Source organism: Topomyia yanbarensis, chromosome 3 (assembly GCF_030247195.1).
Source record: "Topomyia yanbarensis strain Yona2022 chromosome 3, ASM3024719v1, whole genome shotgun sequence".
In the NCBI taxonomy this organism is placed as follows: domain Eukaryota; kingdom Metazoa; phylum Arthropoda; class Insecta; order Diptera; family Culicidae; genus Topomyia; species Topomyia yanbarensis.
The window spans coordinates 396,950,317-396,958,677 of NC_080672.1; positions in this window are offsets into that span (position 1 = coordinate 396,950,317).

An 8,361-nucleotide genomic window follows, 5' to 3' on the forward strand; every position below is an offset into this window, starting at 1 on the left:
GTGATTGTGCCCAACATTTGCACGATCTATCATAGTCGAGGTGTTAGATGTAACTCTCTACTCTGACGGTATTACGCATGAGCTGGCAAACTGGTTCGTACCCAACGAGCTCTTACCGTCATTATCCAATCACAAGTACATCGTCTTTGATCATTTAAACATTTAAACGTCTAGATGTAGCACCATCTTGCGGTTCTACTGTGTAATAACTCAATTTTGAATAAGTGGTAGTTCAAAATTGAATTTAATAGTGTGGACATTTCTAGAATATAAATTCCCACTCTCTTTTGATCAAACCGGTTGATACGTGCAGGCCATTTCCTCTCCTATTCGAATTTTCGGTGACTTTCCACCACATCAGGTGTGAATACAGACGAAAAGCATGCTGACTTGCGAGAAGCATGCTCTTTCTAATCCCTTAAAAATAGTTAAAATTTTGATAAAAATCAAAGAAAGAAAAGCACAATCGCATTGGCGGTCTCTCGAACATTGCTTCATCTCATAATATAGAGTCTTTGAGTCTCAATATTTATCGACTGCAAGCAAGGTTGGATAAAGGTCACTTTTCGATTGCACTGAAGGATGATCTGTCAAAAGATCTTCACGGGTGTCTCTTTTCAATCCCTCCTAACTCATTCAACCCCAATTTCAGTGGATTTGGCTTAAGGTATGCTATTGCTTGGTTCTCTTCAGATAACGAACAAAGCTGCACCTGGCTGGAACAGAAATTGGAGTAGATAAGTGGGAAGGCAGGGGACTTTCGTTATATTGTCGAACCATATGGTCTTCACCAGAATAAGATATTCCTTTAAATTCCGTGGAATCACAAGAAACGCTTCAACAGTATTTTGATGAGGCTAGATTTCCATAATCCTGTTTCGCTGGCAGTTTACTGGGAAGCTCTAAGAAGCAAGTCGATTACAAGGAAAATAGAGCAGTGTTTTTATAGTATCGAGGACCGTTCCCAGGAACTCTAGTCAAAAAAAGGTTATAAACTGAGTTATGGCTTCCAAAAAGTCACGGAGAAAGTTTATAAACCCAAAGCGGTTTAAGCAGAATTTGAATGGCGGTATCTCTTCGGGGGTGTTGTCGTTCTGTTATCTCAATATCTCCTCGGGGTGTTGATATACCCGCTCTTCGAGGAGTGTCTTTATTTCCTTGGGAGTGAAGAATACTTCCGTGTTGCCTGTGTCGTTATTTTCCTTATCCCTAACCTTACCACTTCCCCAATACACCCCATCAGGGCAATGATGAAAAGACAAATCATGGCAAGGCACAAATCTCCAATCAACATGGAGAACGTGCCATTTGAGCCAGTCGTTACTGATTCCTGATAATCTATGTATAACTGTTCGTACGTCATATTGTTGATTGTATTGAAAATCGGAATCTTCCAATCACAGCTGCAAATTCCCTGCCAGACTATCAGCTTACCGGCAATTAATATTTCCTCGTGATCCCTGGTAATATAAAACTTCGGCCACTGAAGCTGTTTGAAGTCGAATTCGACATACATTTCATCGTCTATAAGAATGCTTTCGTTGAATTTATTCAGAGTCTGATCGTACAGCTTTCAGATCAGTCATCATGTTTTGCTTTGCAGTTGCTTAATAGCTCAATATTCAAAATAAACCTACTCGGTAGGGTTCGAACTGCACTGTGCACAGCTTCTTTGTTGGTCACATACTCGCCCGATCGTCCTGGATTTGTTTTGATAGCCTTCATGACGTTGGTTCACAATGTCGCTTCAGGGAACGAACACAAGTTCCTTGAAGCGATGCAGCAATGGAAAATTTGGTCATTTTAACTCCTGTTGGAGTCATTTTTTGAGCAGAATTTTTTTTTTTTTCTGTTTTCTTCCATCATGCTGTAATTCGAGTCATCAATTTTTTTCTCAATTTTTACACTGTAAGAGAACATTTTGTAAACAAATTGCTGCTAGAAGATAGAAGCGCCGATTACTAAGAGCACAATACCTAGGGTGACCAATGACCATACGTCCTGGTTTCCCAGGACATGTCCTGGTTTTTCACTGACTGTCCTTGGAAGTCGAGAAAAACGCTTGATTTATCCCAGTTTTTCTCCTGTAAGCCTAAAATATTTATCTATATTGAGTCTACGCTGTATTCACTTTTGTTCAGTTTGCAGCAACGACCGACCAGAATACGACAAACAAAGCTTAATACACTTGATTCTCCCAATTTTAATATTCGATGTCTTTTTTAATCCTTCAAAAGTGCCTCGTTATTTCTCTTTTCAACTTCCTTTTCTTACGTAGAAATATGGATAGGTACACACCTGGACGCTTAACAGCAACTAACCTGCCGAGTCTAGCATCTTGCAGGAAAACAGGGAGTATGGAATGTCGCTCTCAAACTGATTTGATTTACACCAACTTATCCTCTGTTTGATAACAATGGAAAAACAATTTTACTTTGGAATAAACGGTAGATTTGCAGCTATTTCGATACTAGCTCTCCGATCGAGAGATGGAGATTGCCACGTACTTATTTTTACATCAGGAATAGCGGATGGAAGCTACTTGAGACCGTTGATGTTCCCGCTTTACTTCAATGACGTGTATTTAGTGTGGAAAACTCCTCGCCGGTCCAATACAGACGATCTCAAAATATTTCGACTCATCTGCTCAATTCAGGATTGCCGATTTTTCCAAAAATAGCAAGAAACATTCGCTGATGGTGGTGTAGCGAGAACTGGGTGTGTGTAAATGCGAAAAGTGGCCGGTGATTGAATTCTAATGGACTTTCTGGCCTACTATACCGCAGAATTTTTAAACTACCGAAAACCTGCGAAGTAGGCACAGTTGATTGAAAGGTAACGGGGGGAGGCAGTCCCCTTTCGACTGTCCTGGTTTTTTACTCGTCTGATATGGTCGCTCTAAATACCAGATAAAAAAAACAATGTGCAAAGTAAAGCAGCCTATCCTTTGTGTATAGGACACTGCATGTCTCGTGCTACGATCCTACTGACATCCTTTATGAGCAGGATTCGAACATGTGACAGTCCGGGCACAACTTGACGGCTCCCATATAATGAACTCATAAGCAAATTTTGTGGTGATTTGGTGGCATCATGGCGGCTGATATGGACAAACATTTGAAAAAGGCGCATTGTTTGTCTTCCGTTGACCCTCTCAGTACACATTTATACGCTGTAATGTAACAAACAAACAACAATGCTCGCGATTCTAAAAGCATGTTTATTTGCACTTTAGTATTTTTTCTGTGATGATCATTTTTAATAATAAATTTAAGATAAAACTTAATTATAATCGTTTAAAATGGTTGCCTGCCAGCATTTTTTTAAATGTGTTTTCCAATTTTATTATCTCAAAACATTTAAGACCTATATTGTTAGTACTTTCAGAAAAGTTTCTCGGAATGGCAGTGCCTAAAACTTCTTTGAAGACACCATCCTTCCGTTAGGTGAAGCGCCGCCCTAGTGGCGGAGTTCCGAACTATTTTAATGCAATCATTTGAAGGCCTAGCCACTAAGCATCAACTCTGCAGAAGACACTATACTTCTAAAACGTAACCACGAGGAGTTATAATTTTTTCCACGTTTTTCCAATTTCCTACCACTGTGCACATTTCATGATACTCTATTTCTGAGAAACCCATACCAAGCTTATGTCCGGTCAAATCATTCGGCATTTGGTTCGGAATACTGAATGAAGTCAGTATGGATTCCAGCTCAAATGCAACAACCGATTCCGAAACCGATTGAGTCGGAATCGGCTATCATAAGTCAATTTATTGTCTTCTTCGTAATATTTTCCACTCATAAATCAGGTTTTCGCATAAAAAATAGTTGTTTCTACAAATCTGCATCACTAGCTTATAGGACATGAGTATTTTTTTTTTCAAAATCGAGTTGATTTTATTACCGAAAATGAATTCGCCGTATTTTTTTCAAAGAAGTTTTCACCAATCTGATGGTTGTAACTTTATCTTAATAAAAAGCAATAGGCCATACTCCTAAAAAATAGATTTTATAAGATTAGAACACTTATCACTGCACATTCCTGCTTTATGAGCGAAACGAAAAGCTGGCTATACAGTCGCCATGGCGTTATTAACCCATTCATGCCCATGTTGTTTGTGGACAACAACGTTTTTAAACAGTTATAACTTTTGATTGAGACAAGAATTGCTCGCAAAAACAAGTAAGGCTAATAAATGTGACTATTGCCTTTCATTTGAGCATTAACAGTTACAAGGATCAGCCTTAGAACTGAAGTTATTGCAAATAGTCTGACTGGATTCCGATCGAGCAGTGCTGCCAGGAACAGTTTATGTTGGCAACGGAAAATGAATGTTTCATATATCTTCGTTATATTTTTGAAAACTGATAAAACTTATCAATTTGGACTGTGTTAGGCTACGTTTTCCATGCAATTGAACTATTGTAAATATTCTAGGAGAATTGTATTGAGCATAGGAAGGTAAAAATTGAATAGCTTCTAGCACTGCAAGGGAAGCACCTATCTTTATGAAAAACGATTTTTCGTGTATCTTGATCTCACCGTTTTTAAGGAAAAATAGTTTTGAGACCCTACATGCACTAGAAAAAAGTTGGGCATGAAAGGGTTAAGGGTAAGGGTACATAATTTGTTTTTATACACCAATTACTAAACATTTTCCGTTTCAGAGTTATAAGAACTTTTTCGTAAATAAAATGAGTTGTTCAAATAGCATTATCTTCGATTAGGGCACTTAATATTAAATACAGTTGCTCCCTAGTAATAATTGAGGTTTTAAGAAAGTTTTTGTATACCTTGCAATATTTACTAAAAAAATAGCTTGTTTTTAGTAAAAAGTTTATATAACTTTATAACGCAAGAAGCTAGAGGTTCAGTACATTAAGACAAACTGTTCTTCCTCAAAATATCTGAAAGTATTTCTAAATTCATCTTAATGAAAAATCAAATCTGCAGAAGTTATATAAATAAAATAATTTTCAAATAACACCCTAATTTTGTTTCGGTAAATTTCTTGAAAATGAAAAGTACAAGACATAGAGTTCCAGTCTTCGACAAAGTTTTTATAAACCCGATTTTCTACAATTTTATGGAATACTGCGAAACTCTATCTCGAACCATTAAAAAGTTAATTTTCTGATATTAATAAATTTGGAACCATCTTAACCACTATTAAAAATAATAGAACAGTCTTGTAAAGTGCAAAATATTATTATGAAAGCGAAGCTTTATCTTCTATATTATCTACTGTAAAAGTAGTTACATACTACCAAAGGTCCATTCACGAAATACCAAATTTTTAACATAACTTGTAGCTTTCATTTTTTGCTAACATATCCTTTTGATGTTTTCCATAGTTTTTGAAGACTTCTAATACTCTAGCTTCTATTAATCAAAAGGTACAAGTACTTATAATATCAAACATTGATTCTTTGATATCAATTTTGTGAAATTTTGAAAAATATCGTGCTCGTTATTTTTTGCTCAATTTTATCTCGAATCATAACTTTCTATGTAAGATAGATCGTTCGCAAATCTATCAATTAAATTCTATGATTTTGTGAATGCATGGTGAGTTGTGCCTAATATACTAGGAATAATAAACCAGTTCAGAATCTTTGAAGAATATTTTACAATTTTTGTAAACTATTTTACGGGCACGCGTTACTAATATAGTAGGAATAATGGATCAGTTCACGAATACATGCATATTTTATGATTTAAATCGTGACTAATATATTAGGAATAATAATATTTTTTCAATAATAATATTCCGAGTTTCATGATTATATCCAGACTGTTTCGATTTTGTGAACGAGTTCACAACCACAAAAACCAAATCATAATGTGATAAATCACGTATCAGTTCACATCGTATAGTCAGACACTGAATAATGTTCCAAGATCTATGAATGAAAGCACTAGTCAAGTGACTTATGAATAATGGTTATACATTTGTGAACTAGCATACACAGTCATAAACTTGTAAACACGTACAGAAAATCGATTTGGTAATGACATGTTGGAAAGCGTGTCTGAAGTTCACAAAATAAAAACAAATATCTTCACTAATAAAAAAGTAATTGGAAGTTGAAAGTTTGTTTTGAAAAATCACGAACTTTAATATGTCACAGTTCTCCCAACAAAATATCCGGAACACGGTCATTTTCAAAAAACTGGCCTCGGTTCCTGAAACTAGACGAATTTTGTGATCGTATTCAAAAAACCACATCAAATTTCGTGTGGAACACGGCTGAGAGCATCATTTTGAAATTTAATATTTTCATTGAAATGGTGCTTGGAAATGTTAACTACACACCAACGCCCCAACGGGGTAAATTAGAAGGAAACATTGCTCCATAGAACAAAACATTGTTGATGTTTTACCTTGCTCTTTACATTTGAACGTTACGATATGTAACAGTTTTCGATTTATTTATCAAATTAATGAAATGTATACTTCGTGCACGACGCGACTGCTCGTGTTATTTTTTACGCGACTTCCGGAAGGATAATGAATAGTGTATGTCAAAACTCGCGTCAAATTGACTTGAGAGATAAACAGAAGATCGATTGCTGGATAGAATTTAAAACCAAAGTCGCACGGCTCACTCAAAATAGTTTTTTTCACATGGATTTTGAAAACATTAAACGGATCCAAAACCGATTTCGACATAAGATCATCCGCCATCACCGCTCAATTTTCTCAGATAATAAATCTCATCCGTAAGTTATACCGAAGTGATTTCCAAACCCCGCCAATTTCGACCGCACTCTACCACTATACTACCCAGTGGTTCAGTAACACCCAAGTAGGCCAAGGCCCATATCAGATACATTGAAACAGCCAAAAAGTACCAAAAACAGAAGACATAAAAAATCAGTCATCAGTACACCTCCACTTCACAGCTGGAAAGCAACGAAAGAAACAACAACCGTCAACCTACCCTTCAGCGCCCAGATCTCCTTCTGCTGAATCCCCTCGTATATCTGCTGCAGCTCACTGTAGCACAGTTCCGACAGCTCGTCACGCTCGGCTATCGAAATCAACCCGTAGATAACCGAGGTGTGCTTCAGAATCTCCTTCTGGCGCAGAACTCGACTACCACCGGTGACCAGGTGTTCTTCAATCGTGTCCTCCTGGTGGCAGTACTTGCCCGTACACGATCGGTTCTGTACACGGTGGGAGTGACGATACCCAACGGTTCCATTGCTGCTTCTGCCGGACACCGGCGATGATGCCATAAGGACCACGGCAATGACGATTGAGAGCACGCTCGTCATGGATGCGAAACGGATTGAGGTCATTTTTTCACCTTTTGCTTCACCAATTGTTGATTATCGTTGGCAATTCACCTATTTTTTGTTTCACTTCTCCTCGGCTGCTCACTATATTGCACTCACCGCAAAATCAGCTGCTGAGATGAATCACTTCATAACATCATTGCACTTTTCGCCTCCTTCTTGAGACCATGCAAAGACCCTCAACGAAACACCGTGGCACAGTGCACTCGAAAATGAACGAAAACAGAGGAAAAAAACAATCTTACGAGTCAGCCGGAACAGGCTTCTTTCATTGAGTAATACTGTTTCACGAGTATTTTTTTATCGTTTCACTCCTTCTCTCCCGCTAGCAACCCAAATTTGGCTTGCTTCCTTACGTAATATTTATTATCACCTCTCCGCCGGTAACACGCGAAATAATGCGTTGGGTCACAAGAAAAAAAAAGGTCAAATAAACGCCTAAACACCTTCGATGAAGCCAAGTCGAATTTTGGCACACTTCGAAGCTCACGCGACTCCCAACTGCACACAGGATTTTTTCTACTCTCGTCAAAATTTTTTGGCGCACAAATGCTTTTCGAGAAACGATTGAAAAATACACTACACTATTCAGCACTTCACCTTAGTCACTCACCCGTTTGAATTTGCGTCCCGATCTACGATCTATCAACTCAGCATTCGTCTGCAGCAGACGATGCAGATCGCACGATTATGAGGGCACTCCCCGAAAAATGTCAAACGAGCATCAGGCCACGAAAAGCCTTGAAAGATGACGGACCACACAACAGCCAACGGTCGGTCAGAAGAACCAAAACCAACAAAAAACGCGTGTGCACTGCTTCGACGCGAAACCTATAATGAACGATCGCACGATGCTGAAGATGACTTCTACCGGCAACACCTGACTATGATCATATGCTAATCGAACCTGAGCGCGACTTCGCTAGACAACAGTGACCAAAGACCACCGTCGCGGTCGACGGGTGCAAAGCGAATAAACCTACACTGCTGTGTGACACCGTAACCCGATGACGATGGTTATGGTAATGATGAAGGTAGTACCTACCGACATCGGA